Here is a 16,403-nt window from a genome sequence, read left to right on the forward strand (position 1 = left end):
GTTGTTTAGTTCACTCGATGTTGCCATCAATTGAAAATTCAGTTGAGTCGTGTGATTTATTTATGTCTGGTTGATTAATTTTAAAGAGGTGATTGCTGATGGTGTGTCCAGACATATTAATGTATTGCTCCTGCCAGATTATCTCCTCGAGGGTTTTTGGGTTGCTGTTGTGATGGCACTCTCAATTTTTGACTGGTTTTGAATATGTTCTTGCAGCTTAACGATGTGTTATGGGTAGATTGATCTACACCTCTCCTCTTATTATCCATCCAATCTTGGGTTTTGTTAATGTCTTTATGTGTGTTGGTGATAGACTGATCGACTCTCTGCCCCTTGCTGTCCACATGACATTGCATTTCAATTGAATATTTGTTTATGATTGATATGTCATTTCCCCACCTCCTTCTTTGTCTATCTTTGTTGATACAATTGAGAATCCAGAGTCCAGATTAAGTATATTTTTGTGGAACCTTATTCCTGGAGGGAGGGGTTTTATTGACTATTGGGGATACTTTTGGTGGACTTTGCCGCTGGGCAAGGATTGATGATTTAAAACCTTGTTACACCCTTTGTGTAGTATTTTATGGTCAAGTTCTGCCTTGTGTGTTGAATTGCTCATGTCATTTTGCGTGGATTTGTGCAGATTCCAGTCGGGGTGGCTATATTGCTTTGGTGCTGAGCTAGCTTCTGAGTCACTTCATTGTAGCCTCTCGGTTACTTTGCTGAGGCCTCTCCACCTGAGGTTAAGTAGGTGACTGATTTGTTTCTAAATTTAATGTCTAAGCATGAGTTGTTTTATCCTTCAACCGCTGGTTATTACTGAAGGCCTTTTCTGGGATTGTGGGCCACATTAAGGGAGGGACAAATCCCTATAGGCTGGGAGACTGGTTCATTGCTGCTGTGACTGCATGTTGAGTTTCTCTTGAAGAAGCAGATATCGATTCCTCCACATACATTTGCGGTATCAGTGTGGAACTTATTGATGGGCGGGATTAATGTGTTTATTGCTGGTTCCTGGGCGATCAAAGACAAGGTTGTTCTTGATAATGCTTTTACACTTAGCTTTTGTTTAATTCTCGTTATGGCTGTGCATTTTTCAATTCTTGCATTCAATTATTTTGGAAAGATTGTAGTGAGCTTAATTTATTCACTTTGGACAGCATATTCAGTTGATGAATTTAACTATAGAGTCTGATGGAGCTCACACTACAGGCTTGTTTAGGTGCTCTAGCATTATGTCAATACCAATGACAAAGAATGCCAAGGTGTTCAAGGGGTCTACCTGCATTTCCAATTTGTTTGACTGGTAATTTAATGCATTGACAGTAGCTTGCAGTGTACCCATTAGGGTGGCCCAATATAAACACTTGTATGCTAGATTTAATGAGGAGATATCTATTGTTTCTTTTTTTAATTGGTTTTCCTCTTGTTTGAGGATTGTGGTAAACTCTGGGTTAGAAATTAAGTCTGAGTTAACTGAGTTTACTGACCGTAAGAGAAATCATTTGGGTTTACATGCTCTAAAGAGTTACGCATGTTTTCAATCCTGGCCTTTGCAGGTGGACTCGAGTATATTAAGTCATATTTTCATCATACTCAGCAGGGGGTCTCTTGCTCGCATAAGCAGATCGAATTTTCTGCCCCAGCTTGCACTCAATTTTCTTACTCACTAAACATTTGATTGATAGAGCGTAATTCTGGGTGATATGGATAGGTAATCACAGCTGAGATTCTATCATTTTTTTGTACACAAGCCTTGTTTGTTGGTTATTTCTGTTGTGTACACACTCTCTTCAAGATAATTGGTTTGAGGAGGTTGGACTTGGGAGTTTGATGTATTCACTGCATTTGGGCTCTCTGTATCCTCTAAAGTGTTTTTGTTATTGATATTATTAATGTGACCTACTGGACTCTTAAACAGATTGAGAAGTGTAGGTTAGAGTGGTGACCACCTTTCCCCTGTGCGTTGGAATCACGTATATCTTACGTTTTTTGGCCCGCTCATCATGAGCTTTGACATTCCTCATTCCTTGGTGGTTTATTTTCTTGACGGTGATGGGTGCAAGACCACTGGGTTTGCGTGACCTAACTGTTATATGGGGATTTCCTGTCTTCTTTCTTTACACCAATGCTCTCCCTTCTGTTCAGCCTGCATGACTGGAGAATGCTGTATGATGTCATGAAATGTTGGTGTGTGGACTTGGTTAGCGTGTCAGTTGGAGATGTTAGGCTGAGCAGAAGGAGGCTGCTCCTGGTGGTGCTACTCTTACAGCTATTACTTGTACTTACCATCTTACTACAATCTACCATCTATCTACTACCTGGAACCTAATACAATAAAGTACATCTTGGAACCTACCACCTTGTCTACAATTTGGACTTCTTCACTTAGTACATTTTGGCGTACTAAGTGAAGAAGTAGATGGTGGGATAAGAAGCTCTCTGCTGGTTACATGTGTGCATGCACTTTTGTCCAGGTGTGTTGGCTAAGCAAGTGGAACTACTGTGTAACGTAGCTTGGTATCTAAATACAGACTGTCTCAGAATAGACCTTGAGAAAATCACTTATGGTCTGTGCCGGCCTTCAGATATAATTGGGCATCCAAAAAGAAATATATCAATTTATTTTTTACTAGAATATGAGTTCGGAGGGATATACTGTAAGTATGGGGTACATTACTGCATTCTCATTCCCGGTGAAAGCTGCAGAAACATGTTAACTTCACTTTGGATCAGTAAAGAGAAACAGATAAAGTCACTCCCTATTTTTAAAAAGGTACTGAGGGCAAATATAATATATTTTTTATTGGGCATATATGCACTCCTTTATATATGTATTTAGCTGAGTCAGCTGTAAATCAGATTCAGGATTTGAGCTACCCTGCAGTGTCAAGTTTATTACTGTACTTGCCAGAAGTAGATCAGAGCCTCCCCAGATTTTAGGCTCATTTGAGATGTTTAGCCTTCTTTTAATAGTGGAATAAAGGGGTAGAGACACCACTATAAGCTTATTAACTGTCACCTCCCTGATATGCTGAGTAATGGCCATCTTCTGTAGACAAAAGGGAAGAGGCAGAACCCGTGCACTAGCCACACTAGAAGCTCGCCTTTGAAAACTTGGGGACCTGTCTGACATGGCAGTTATGGGTTTAGGGGGGCAAGGGCAAGGCAGAGAGCTCCAGCAAACAAAATTTAGATTTTTCTATCTTTAACAATTCTATTGTGTTGCTGAGTTGAAGCATCCACTGAAAAAAATGATTGTTTGCGTCAGTGTGTACTTTTATTTTAACAAAACATAGAATTTAACAATCAAAAATGCAGCCCATACCATGGCAGCTTCAAAAGAAATGCAGGTGACTTTGGAGACCTTCAAAAATTATGTATTTCTGGTACCCCGAGGGGCAGGGGCACCACAAAAAGAGTTGATTTGTGCTGAGAGACACCCAGGAACAGCATTGCCACCCACACAGCATCTCTCAAAGATGCCCTTCAATTTTCTTTTAAAGGTAGCCTTATGTCTCCTGGGGTCAAGAAAGACTGACTCAGGAAAGTTTCAAGCCATTTCCTACTACTAATGAAACTGGATTTTTTGTTTGAAGTCTCAGGGGTGCAAAGATCTTTGTTGTTAGGTCCTGTGATTGCTTAACGACCATGTTCATGATATAATGAAAATGTAAACCCTGCATTGTTTTGAATAGTGAAAGCTTGATTGACGCACATTTTTCATAGTAAATCATTGCATGTATTTCTTATGTTAATAAAAGTTGGTACCATCTTGAAAGGTGTTAAATAGACATTTCAATTGTGTTTGATCATGTATTTGGACACCCCACCCAAGCCAATAGGCTGAACGTTCTGCACCACTTATGTGGTGTTAGGCACATGGGGGTATTGCGTTTCTGGGGGTAAGTGTTTCCTGGTGCATAGACTGCCAGAGGTGCTTCCAGCACAAACAATTCAGGAAACATTTAAATATTACTAGACCTGTGTGATCATTCATAAGTTTGTGGCATTGTTGGTTGTTCCGTCCATCCTCTTGGCGTTTTGCTGTTCGCCCTATGTGGGAAGGGTATGCCCAGACGTGGGTTCCGTGCTCACTATGCCACTGGAGTCAAGCTATCCCGGTTGAAGAGGGGTGAAACCCTGAAACTGGTCCTAGGATGCTTGATTCCGGTCCAGGGAAGACATGGCTTGGCAGTTCGGGCTGGACTGTTCCCATGAGGCACACGGTCAAGACTGATTTCCATATGGCCATGTCTGAAATGGGGTGGCATGGTGAGCAAAATAACGATGGATTAAACCCAGATCTGTGACTGGGGGTGAATGTTTTGCCAATGTGCAACATTCCGTCCATCATCTTGTGTGTTTTGCTGTTTTTTTTATTGTTGGTTGTGAGGCATTTCGATTAAGCCTGGGCAAAGCACTACGCTACGCTCGCGTAGTTTGCGAAGTTTGTGCTTCTTCGCACTACGCGAATTGCACGTAGCACTGTGCAAACATGCGTAGCGTAGCGTTGCGTAGTGCAGCGGTCATTTTTTGCTTGCTCGCGGTCCTCAACATCAAGTTGGCGACCGCGAGAAAGCAAAATGACATCCCGGCGAGACTATTTCCTTGTTCGCGATCAGCAACATCAAGTTGCCGATCGCGAGCGTGGAAAATAAACCTCCCGGCGAGATTCTCAACGCGAGGAGGTCAGGTTTCTCATTGCGAGTGGTCGCGTATGCTCGCGACCGCTCGCGATGAGAAACTACCAGTTCGCGTTGAGAAAGCTGCCGCTCGAGTGAAAATCTACTTGAGCGTCAGAAAACTACAGCTCGCACTGTGCAAGATGACGTTTTCAATGATAGCACAGTGCCGGATGCTTGTCCGCACTGTGCAATCATTGAAAACGGCATCTTGCACAGTGCGAACAGGGTACTACACAGTTCGCGAAGTGCTACGCGTAGCTCGCGTAGTGCGAAGTGCACTTTGCGTAGTTTCGCGTAGTGCTACTTCGCGAACTACGCCCAGGGTTAATTTCGATTAGCCATGCTGAAAATATAAATGTGTGCGTATGTAGTAGTGTGTGTAATAAAATATTTTCTTATTTTAGAGGAAAAGGCACAGGCTGGACAACAATTTTTAATATGTTGTTTGTTGCAGTCTGATGCAATAGGTCACAGTGCCTTCACTGAGTAAGCCTTGGACTGCTCTGCCTTACTACCCTGAGAGTCAAGTGCTACAATGGTGTGTACTAAGTCCCTAGTTTGTGGTGGGGGGAGTACAGTGCAGGAGCCCCAGGCCACCAGTGGTGAAAATACATCAGTTATGTAAATTGGGACTCAAAAATACATCTAATTTACTGCATACATGAAACTTTCCTCCTAAATGCAATACCACAATCCAACTTACTTTGCAACAAAGGTAATTTTTCACCTAAAACTGATTATGCATCTAAACATATATTTTGCAAATACATGTTGTTTGTGCTCCTAAATATTTTTCTATCATCCAAATATTTTTATTATTTTATTTAAGGAGTTTTATATTGCGCTTGCTGGACCTGGAGGTATCGGAGCGCTTTACAACAGTTTATCGCAAGAGTTATATAATGGAGCAGTGTTATACATCATGGTTCGGATGTCCAAGTGCGTTGTGCAGTATTGAGGTAGTAGTGAGTCCTGAGGTAACCTCGTTGATTGCACATTGTCTTGGGTTGAACTTATGTGGTCTTTGTGATACAGAGTCAGAGAGCAATAGAGTCGGGGTTTGCGTTAATGCAGCGGTTATCCATTTGGGAGGGAGCGGTTGAGGAAGAGGACTTTTAGGTGCTTTTTTAATTTTGTGAAGGACGAGATAGTTCTGATATCTGCTGGGATGGAGTTCCAGATTTTGGGCGCGTTTCCGGCGAAGGACTTTGCAGCGTTTTTTTTTGCATGTTTTCATAGGGATGAGAAGTAGGGTGTTGGAGCTCCTGATGTTTCTTGTCTGACCAGCCCTCTTGAGTTTGGCGGCCAGATAGCAGTTCTGAAATTCGCGCGCTGTTCAACTGGGAGCCATTTTAGTTCTCTTAGTGCTGGTGAAATGTGATCGTATTTCCTGATTCCATTGACTATTCTGGCTGCTGCGTTGAGGGTTGTTTTTAGGGGAGCTAGGTGGGATTTTGTTGTACCAGTGAGGGTTGCGTTCCCATAGTCGAGTCTGGATAGCACCAGTGATTGGGTGGCTTGTTTGAGATCTTTGGTAGGGATGAATGGTTTAATTTTGTAGAGTATCTTCAGATTGAGGAAGGCACTTTTTGCGGAGTTTTTAATGTGATTGGCCATATCGAGTTTTGTGTCTAGGGTGATTCCTAGTGATTTGACGGAGTTTGCCAGAGTAAGATTACCGTTGAGAGCATCCATCGCTTTAAGCCATTCTGCAATTTTTGGAGATGAGGAGGATCTCAGTTTTGTCTTGATTGAGTTGTAGGTGATTTAGAGACAGCCAGTGTTGGATTTCTTTTAGAGTGTCATCTAAGGAAGAGGTTTTGAGATAGATCTGGGTGTCTTCTGCATATAGGTGGAAGGGGATGTTGGCATTTTTAAGTATGGTGGTGATGGGTTCCATGTATATGTTGAACAGTTGTGGTGAGAGCACTGAACCTTGGGGTATGCCCCCGCTGATGGGGTGTAGGACGAAGGTAAAGTTTTTGATTTGTGTCCTTTGCGAACGGTTGTGTCGGAAAGAGGAGAACCAGCGTAGGAGCACCTCATCAGCACCTACCCTTTCTTGTAGGGCCTTGATGAGTAGTTGGTGATCGACCGTGTCAAAGGCTGCTGATAGGTCCAGGAGAATGAGTAGGCAGCATTTTCTATTGCTATAGCCTTTTCTGAAACCCGATTGGTGGGGATCAAGAAGTTTGATGTTGTCCATGTGCTGAGTCAGTTGAGAGTGGACGCATTTGTCGAGGATTTTGGATAGTAGGGAGAGATTGGAGACAGGTCAGAAGTTATTCAGGTCATTGCAGTCAAGGCCTGTTTTTTTTTGTAGTGGCGTGACTTTGCCGACTTTGAGGCATTCAGGTATGATGCCGGTTTTCAGGGAGCTGTTAATGATCCTGCACCAGAAGAGGGCTATGGAGAATTATAGTTTTTTGGTCAATTGGTTGGGTATAGGGTCAAGGACGTGAGAGACGGGTTTGGAGGTGGAAATTAGCTTGAGGATCTTGGCTTTCGGGATGGGGTTGAAGGACTACCTTGCTTTCGTGGGGTGCAAGCACGTGCTTTCTATAGTCACTGGAGGCAGGCTTTTGTAGGCGTGGTTGATGTTGATGTCTAGTGAGAGCTCAATCTAGGTGACTTTTTCTTCGAAGAAGTTGGCAAAGTATTCGCACAATTCCTTGGAGGCCTGAATAGAGGATTCGGAGGGCTTGGAGGTTTGTTGCTTGATGATTTTAACAGTTTGTTGTGTCTGTTTCTTGCGTTGTCCAGGGCGGAGCAGAAAAAGGTGGATTTTTGGCTACAGATGTGTTTTTTGTACTTCCTTCGAGCTGCTTTGAGTTGTTCGAGTAGGTTTGTGGTGGGGTTGTTTCTCCATAGCCTTTCTGTAGCTCTGACTTGTCTCCTTTTGTTGTTAATGTCCGTGTTGAACCAGGATCTCGATGGGATGTTCCTGTTTTTTTTTAGTTTCAGGGGGCTTCTTGGTCTAGAATGGATGTCAAGGTAGTGTTGTAGTGGGCAGTGAGTTCTGAAGTGGAAAGATCATCCGCGGAAGTAGTGAGGAGGGAGATAACCCTTTCCTCCAGGTCAGTCATGTTGATCTGAGTGAAGTTTCTGGTCTATTTGGGATGGTCTTGGGTGGGGGGTTGGAAAGTGATCGGTTGAGTGAGGTGGAAGAGGATTAAGTGATGATCTGACCAATCCATGGGCAGGGTGTGGTTTATCGTGACTGTATCGCCTTTGGCGATAATGGTATCTAGGTTTGCTCCTTTGTTGTGAGTTTCCTCTGTGCAGTGCTGGGTAAGGTTATTATTGTGAAGCAGCTCATTCCGGTTCTGGATTAGCAGATTGTTTTCTTCATTCCAGTGTAGGTTGAAGTCGCCCAGAATTAAGTTATTTGCATCTCGGAGAGAGCAGTGGGCAACTAGGTCAGACAGGTGTTCAGTGAATGTGGTGGTGTTGCCTGGGGGGTGGTCGATAAGGTGGCAGATTAGTGTTTTGTTGTTGCTAGTGTTGATGTTGATGGTTAGGCATTCAAAGGTGTTGTAGTTGAAGGAGTCTGTTTCTGTCACAGAAATATTCTCTCTGTGGATGATTGCTATGCCTCCTCCTCTTTGGTCTTTTCTATCTTTGTTGGTGATTGCGAAGCCTGGGGGGACGAGAGTGTCCAGCAGTTGGTGGGAGTCGTCTCTGTTTTGGGTTTCTTCATTCGGGGGCTCGTGGGGATGATAGTGCGAGTGGCCGGGGGTCTGGGGGATTTCGGAGGGGCCTGGTCTCTTCCTAGTCCTGTGATCACCTGGATTTTGGATTTGAGGGTGACAGTAATAGGATTGTCATACGAGGAGGCAAGGTCAGCCGCTTCACTCTCAGACATTGCATCTCTAGTTCTTTTGGGTCTCTGTGTCTGATTGGAGAGGGCGTAGGGATCCATCTCTGGTGGGGAGCCTTGGAAGGCCTTTGTTGTGAGTGAGTGGGGAATGAGCAGGTACGCAGAGGCTGATGGGGTGCGGCGAGGTTGGATAGGATTTCACTAAAACCCTGGATTATAGTTGTTATCTGGGTTTCCAGCAGAGAGAGTCGCTAAGTCGGTTAGGTACTGGGGCGGGTCCTGGGTGGGTATGTTAGACCTGGGGGGGAGAGTCTTGTGTTGTTGGGTTGCCTTGTTGTGGTTGTGTTGACCGTGTGGGTTCTAGGTGTGGCTGTGAGTGCAGGGTGGTGGGGGTCATGTTGGGGTGTCAGTGATTTATTGCATGTGGGTTTGGAGTGGTGGTTGGGAGTCAAAGATAGTGTGTTAAAGTTGTTCGAGGTGTATTGAAGTGGATGGAGGGCAGGTGGCGGGTGGGGGTGAAGGCCAGAGGGGGGAAGTGAAGGGGTCTTGTTCTTTTTGGGCTGAGACACACATTTGCACTTAATGTCTCAACTTAGAACTACATTTTCTCACTGTAATGAGAGATACCCTACTGCTACACAATTTGGCTGTCCTATGCTGATTCTCCTTCTCAAAGTCAATAGCCTAAAGGTTTTTCACATTGTTATTATGGCCACTAAACCTGTAACAAACTAAATCTGTAACAAAGAATGCTCATATGAGATTAGAGTCTGTATACAAGTGGGGAGGCAACTATAGCCAGTAGTAGTCAATTTAGACATAGATGTAATACAAAAGATGATTAGAGTTCCCGGCTGAGGATGTGTTCGATTTGCTTTATTATACTTTTTAAATGGAGACGCAGCCAACGTGTTTCACCTTACAAAAGATTTTATCAGGGCGAGAAATATTAAGCACTCCGAAATGTCTTTAATTCTTAATGCATACAAAGGCACGCACTATACTCTAATGCTGGTCGACTGTTAAGCGAAAGGTGTAGGCCCAGCAGTCATGTGAGCTAATTCTCCTATCTTCAAACTATTTTCTCCAAATTACAAATACTTGGAACGACATTTCGCTCATACGGATGCTTGTCATGATCTTCAAATACGCAATTCACATTCTCAAGGGAAAAAATCACAAATATCTGTCTGCACGGTCCAACTGCTAAATGCTCAATAATGAGGTTCGTATTTACAAACGCTTTTGTTCTAAGTGGATGGGTCATGTTCAATGGCACTGCACTCCAGTCTTCATGACAGTTACCCGGTTGGGGCGGCTAACCATCATGAAGATCAGAGTGCAGTGGCATCGAACATGACCCATCCACTTCGAACAACAGCGTTTGTAAATACGAACCTTGTTATTGAGCATTTACCATCTATGGTGGCACATGCAGATCCCGACAGATATTTGTGATTTTTTGCCTTGAGAATCTGAATTGCATATTTGAAGATTGTGGGACCATGACAAGCATCCGTATGAGCGAAACGCCATTTCAGGTATTTGTAATTTGGAGAAAATAGTTTGAAGATTGGAGAATTAACTCACATGACTGCTGGGCATATACCTTTCCCTGAAGAGTCAACGAGCATTAGAATATCGTACGTGCTTTTGTACGGATTAAGGATTGAGGACCTTTCGGAGTGTTTATTATTTCTCACCCTGATGAAGCCTTTTGTAAGGTGAAACGCGTTGGCTGCATCTCCTTTGAAAAAGTATAATAAAGCAAGTTGAACACATCATCAGCCGAGACCCCTGATCATCTTTTGTATTACTTGTATGTCTAAATTGACTACTGGCTGTAGTTGCCTCTCCACTTGTACATAATCTAATTTATGAATGGTATTGTAGTGTATTGTAATTGCATTTATATAGTGTTTACTACCCCTGATGAGGTGTCGAAGCGCTTTTTCTGCTAGTAGCACGCTACTCCAGAACCCATAAAGGATTAGTGTTGAATTAGTATATTGAAATATGAAAGTAATTTGAGTGGTGGATATGTTAGTCAGTTAGTTCACAAACTGACGCTTCACTGAAGGACTACAATCACCCATATGCCTGATTCACCCTGGATAACTCGCCTTATACTTCATTATAACCACTTACTACTAACAAGAGCACACATGTAATATCCACTCCCCAAAATGCTTGACATCAAAATGAAGCTGGATGTACTGCATGAGTCAATACAAAATCTGTATATGTCACTCTTTGTATGTCCCCAAAAGGCACTCTTGTGCCAGGGTGGCTCTCCGCAAGAGTGCTTGACACACCTACTCCTGATCATCTAAATGCGCATATATCCCTTCAAGTTCATTACTTCTAATATACCCAAATATTCTGTAACGAAAGTCCCACACAAATCCTTTTACAACAATCTCAAGTTCTAGATGTTCTACACACAAAAGAGATCATTCTGCCCAAGCCATCCCAGAAGAATCTGCTCCTCTCAACCCAGTGATACATTGCTAACACATCCCATCAAACGTTCCCCCACCCAGCTAATCTGAAGGTCCCTGGTTATTACTGCAGCCTCTATTTACTAACAGGACTCAATATTCGGAATATTCTGTCCTGCATCAGGGGACACTCACGACAGAACTGTGGATCTCTGCCTTTTCCAGGTTTACCACAGAACATCCTCTGACACTTTGCACACCTCAGCCCACATATAACTCCAGTCTTGGTTGCCAATCCACAAACCTGATGCATTATGGTACGTATCATTTGTTATGTTTTCTAGCCTTGCCATTGCCAAGATCACATCCAGGAAGTGGGGTTCTTTTTTGGTAACAGTATTCCTAGTCCCTGAGTATTCACTGGCCAACACATACATACTTTTTGTCAGCTCCAATCTACAAGCCACAGGCAGCCTTCTCTCTTCCGGTAGAGCTCTGATTCCAAACATTTGGCTAACTGTTCAGACCTGGCTGCACTCCACCCCTGATCTGGCAGTTATTTCTTCCGTGTGAGCTCAGAGTTTTTGCAACCATCTTGCAGCTGGGACTATATGAACCTGGGCTGACTGGCTGCTTTGCTTAAAGGCTTGTTCCTTGTTTCTGTCCGCTCTGTAATTTCAGTTTTACTTGATTTCTGAAACTGTGTCCTGATTCTTTAGTTCCACATCCCTATCTCCGTTCCTGTCCTCGTTTGTATGTAAATTCCTCTTTTTATCACAGTGTTCCTTGTTCTATCTGCATACTTCCAGTCCTGTTATTTGTCATTTTCCAGAGCCCTGGCCCTGTATTTCAGAGTTCTTCATTCCCTCGCATTACTACCAGTCCTTGCTCCAACTGCCACCTGCTTTTTTGATATTTTCTAGATTTTTGTATCTCTCTTGTCTTCTCATGTAGTTTGGGCTACCTGCCTTTCTGTATTCTGCCATGCTTTCTTCATTACATGTTTGTTAGAATCAAGCTCTGACTATTCTTGCTTTCCCTGTTGTCCTCTCTTGCGTATCTTGCTTGGTCCACTTGAAGGTGGCTATCCACTACCTCATAGAGAAGAAAGAATGACCGAGGGTACCGTTTTCCACAATGAGATTCCTGTAATGTTGTATGTAGCCCACTAGAAGCAGGACACAAGGCAAGGAGGTGTGAACCAATATTTCTTTATTTATGCCTTACACACGCAGGAGCGCCGGGCAACACACCCTACTCGGTCCGCGGCTCTGCGATCTCTCCCCTCGCGCTACTCGCGCATGCGCATTTCCCTTTAGCACGTTCTGCTCTTGTGCGCTGCGTAGCCACGCAGCGTGCGAGAACTAGAACGCACACTACATATCTCCCTCCTTTTCCATGGCCCTGATACAGGCAGTCCTCACAGTCTCTAGGGTATGCACCCTCCATTTAGTTCATAGTCTTTGAAGCGGCTAGGCCTCACAATCACTCTGCCAGCTCGGGTACGTCTTACCGGTGTGCTGGGGTTCCCAGGATCATTGCTTACAACTGGACTCCCCTCCATGCCTCGGGGATCGCCTCGTCCCGCTTTGTCCGGGCTGTGGCCTTCCTCCGTCAGTAGCTCTTCCACTTCCGTCGTCCCCTGGTCTCCCTGCTCCCCATCGTACTCTTTCTCTGGCATGCCTCTTCCTTCAGGGAGTTTTCTCCCTTCAATGTCCTTAGTGTAGGTCTCATGGGCTGACTTCTCGTTCTCTTCCTCTGGCCATTTTAAGATCTTGTTGCATTTCGCCATGCGGTCGTGGGGCCACACGTTCCCATCGCTGAGTAGGGCGGCTCTTTCATAAACCTCCTCCACTTGTAGAGGTGGACTGTACTTGCTGTCTCCCTTCTTCCTTCGAACCGCTAACTTAACTCTCACCCACTCCCCTTTCTCCAGGGTGGTGTTTTTTACTTTCCGTCTCTGGTTGTAGTACTCTGTGTACACTCTCTGGGCCTTCTCCAGGTTGTGTTGTACTACCGCCGGGGACCATTTGCTTGTTATAGTCTTTTCCCTCCACATGACGTTGTCCTTGGTGAAAGGGTGTCTGCCCCGTAGTATTTGATAGGGGCTGTATCCCGTCCCCGTGGGGGTGATGCGGTAGGCCCACACCGTTTTCTGTATCTCTTTCTCCCAGTCTTTCCCCATCATGATTGCTGCTTGGATAGAGCCCATTAGCACTCTATTGAAGCGTTCCACCTGTCCATTGCTCGACGGGTGGTACACCGCCGTGTGCAGCAATTTTATCCCATTGCGCTCCGCGTATTTGTTCCATTTTTCCGATCTAAATTGTGGTCCATTGTCACTCAATAGCGTTCTGGGGATGCCTTCCCTTAGAAAAACTGAGGTGAGAAATTTTATCACAGTTTCTGCTTCCATTTCTTCCTGTATGTGTATCTCCGGCCATTTGGAATACTTGTCGACCAGGACACAGAGGTATTGGGGCGTTCCGTGGATGTCCAGCACCGGTCCCAGGATGTCCACCGCCACGTCTTCCCATGGCCAACTTGGTAAGGGGAATTTCCCCAGCGCCGGCCGTAGGGGAACCAGCGTCTTGTCTGCTCCTTGGCACTGGCTGCACTCTCTCACTTGCCTTTCCACCTGAGCGTCTATTCCTGGCCACCAGTACATGTGCTTCGCCCTCGCCTTAGATTTTACTATTCCTAAGTGCCCTTCGTGTAGCATTGTGAGTAATCGGGGGACTACTGCCGCTGGAGGAACCACTTTGTCTCTCCTGTACAGGAATATTCCTTCGTTCCCCACCGATAACTCTTCTCCTCTCCTAGCTGTTTCTTCTCTGGCCATCCCTTTATTATGTGTTCCTTGACCTTGCAAATTTCCTCATCTTCTCCATACACTTGTATCCAGTCTTGTTTGCTTATCACCCTTTCGGGATCATCCATTATTGCCACCATCTCGTCTTCTTCGGGCGTCGTGTCTGGGGCACCTTCCATGGCTGCTGCTTGGCTGAGATAGTCTGCCACCTTATTCCTCGTCCCCGGAATATATTCCACGTCGTATCTGTACTCCAGCAGTTTGAGCGTCATTTTCGCCATGCGGGGTGTGGCGCCTGCATGCCCGCTTGAGGTGAGCACCTTGACCAAGGGCTTGTGGTCCGTCTTCAGCAAGAATATTGTGCCCCATAAGAATTGGCGATATTTTCCTATCGCCCACACCACAGCTAGCATCTCTTTCTCAATCACACTGTATTTCTGCTCCGTGGGTGATAGTGTCCTGGACGCGAAGCTGAGTGTTTCCACCTGTCCATCACTCCTTTCCTGCATGAGTACTGCCCCTAGTCCTTTTTCGCTGGCATCTGTCGTCAGAATCGACCGGCCGAGTGGATCATACCCTTGCAAGGGCACCGCTTGACTGATGTCTTTCTTCAGGGCCTCAAATTCCTTTTGTGTGTCCTCCGTCCATTGGTAGGTCGTTTTGTCCCTCGTTAGTTGTCGGAGGTGATGGGTCTTGGTGGCGAAGTGTGGTACGAATTTGCTGTAGTACTCGGCCATCCCTAAGAAGGACCTTACTTCCTCTGTTGGGTGCAGTCACCTTGCATATCGCCTCCACATTCGCTCTTTTGGGGGTGATGCCGTGTCCTCCTATCTCGTGCCCAAGGTAGGTGACTGATGTCATTCCCAGCCTGCACTTTTCCCATTCCGCCGTCAGGCCCTTGTCCTCTAGTACTCTGAGTACCTTCTCCAGTCTCTCATCGTGGTCTCTTCTATCTGTCCCCATCCCGAGTATATCATCCTGAAAATACTGGACGCCTTCAATGTCCTGAAACAGCCGGTGCATCAGCTTTTGGAACACCGCCGCTGCGGAGGCGAGGCCAAATGGCATTCTCCGGAACTGGTAGCACCCGAAGGGTGTGATAAACGATGTCAACTTCCGGCTTGACGGGTGTAGGTCTATCTGGTGATAGGCGGACGTTAGGTCGATGGTGGAGAACCACTTTACCCCTTTGGTCTTGGCTAGCATTTCCTCGATGCGAGGTAATGGGAATTTCTCTACTATGAGACACTTGTTTAGTTCCCGAAGGTCCACACAGAGACGGACTTTCCCATTGGGTTTCATCGCCACTACCAGGGCGGCGAGCCATTCCGCACTGTCGATCGGCTCTATTATTCCCTCCTTTTCCAATCTGTGTAGTTCCGTCTGCACCGCATCTTTCACTGCTAAGGGCATGTTCCTGACTTTGTGGGACACCGGACTGGAGTTTTCTTTAAGTACTATCCTGTGTGTAAATTTCTCCAGTTTCCCCACCTTTCCTCCAAACACTTTCGGGAATTTATGCTTCATCGCTTCCAGTACCGGCCAGCTCCCTGGCGCTGTCATGAGGACTTGTGTATCGCCTCCCGGGTCTAGTTTGATCCCTAGATCCCCTTGGTCCATCCATCCCAGTATGGAGGGGCCTTTCTCCGCTATGTACAGTTTGCACTCGGCTTGTCTTCCCCGGAATTCAAAGGTCAGTTTCCGGTACCCTACCATGGATATCGGTTCCCCTGTATACGATACCGGCCGAATGTCTGGGGGTTCCAGCCTTGTTCCCAACGTAGGTTCAAACTGCTCCTTCCATACCGCTTTCTGGATGATGGTGTACGGAGATCCCGAGTCTATTACTATTTGGATGTTTACCCCTCCAATCTTCATGTTGCAGTGGGGTTTGCGGGTTCTCTTCCCGTCTATCCCCAGCACCTGATCCTCAATACACAGGACCTCCACGTCTTCCTCCTGCTCTTCTTCCTCTTCCCGTTGCTCCTGTTCCACATACTTCACCACGGGTCTCTTCGTCTTCCTTCGGCAGACTTTCTCATAGTGACCCATTATGCCGCAGAACATGCACTTCGCCCGGAACGCTGGGCATCTCTTGTCCTGAGCTGTGTGTGCAGGACTGCCGCATCTGTAGCAAGCTCCGTTGTTGTCTCTTGTCTGCTTCCACGTTTGTCCCTTCTTCCCTTTCCACTTCGGGGGTCCTCTGCTCTCCTGAGCTGGTTGCTTACTTCTTCCCTGTGCTTCTGCTTCATCCACTTTGTTCACCATGACTTTGGGGACCACCTCTCATTTTGCTGCCTCCGCACACCATTTCGTCAACTCCGCTTTCTTCACCATCGCTATCACTTCTTTTAGAGGCGCCTCACTGTTCGCCCACAGTTTATCTTGCACGCTTTTGTTCGTGGTATGCATGACAATTTGGTCCTTGATGAACTCATCGTGCAGAGCTCCGTATTTGCATGTCACTGCCAGTTTCTTCAAGGCCGCCACGTATTCATCGATGTTTTCTCCCGGCTCTTGTCTCCTCTGTTGGAAGTTGTACCTATCTATCGAGACACTCACCGCCGGGCGGTAGTGGGCATCAAGGTCCTCCATGGCGTGCTTAAATACGTCATTGTCCGCGTTTTGCCTGAGTTGCGGCA

This window comes from Triturus cristatus, chromosome 8 (genome assembly GCF_964204655.1).
Source record: "Triturus cristatus chromosome 8, aTriCri1.1, whole genome shotgun sequence".
Classification (NCBI taxonomy): Eukaryota; Metazoa; Chordata; class Amphibia; order Caudata; family Salamandridae; genus Triturus; species Triturus cristatus.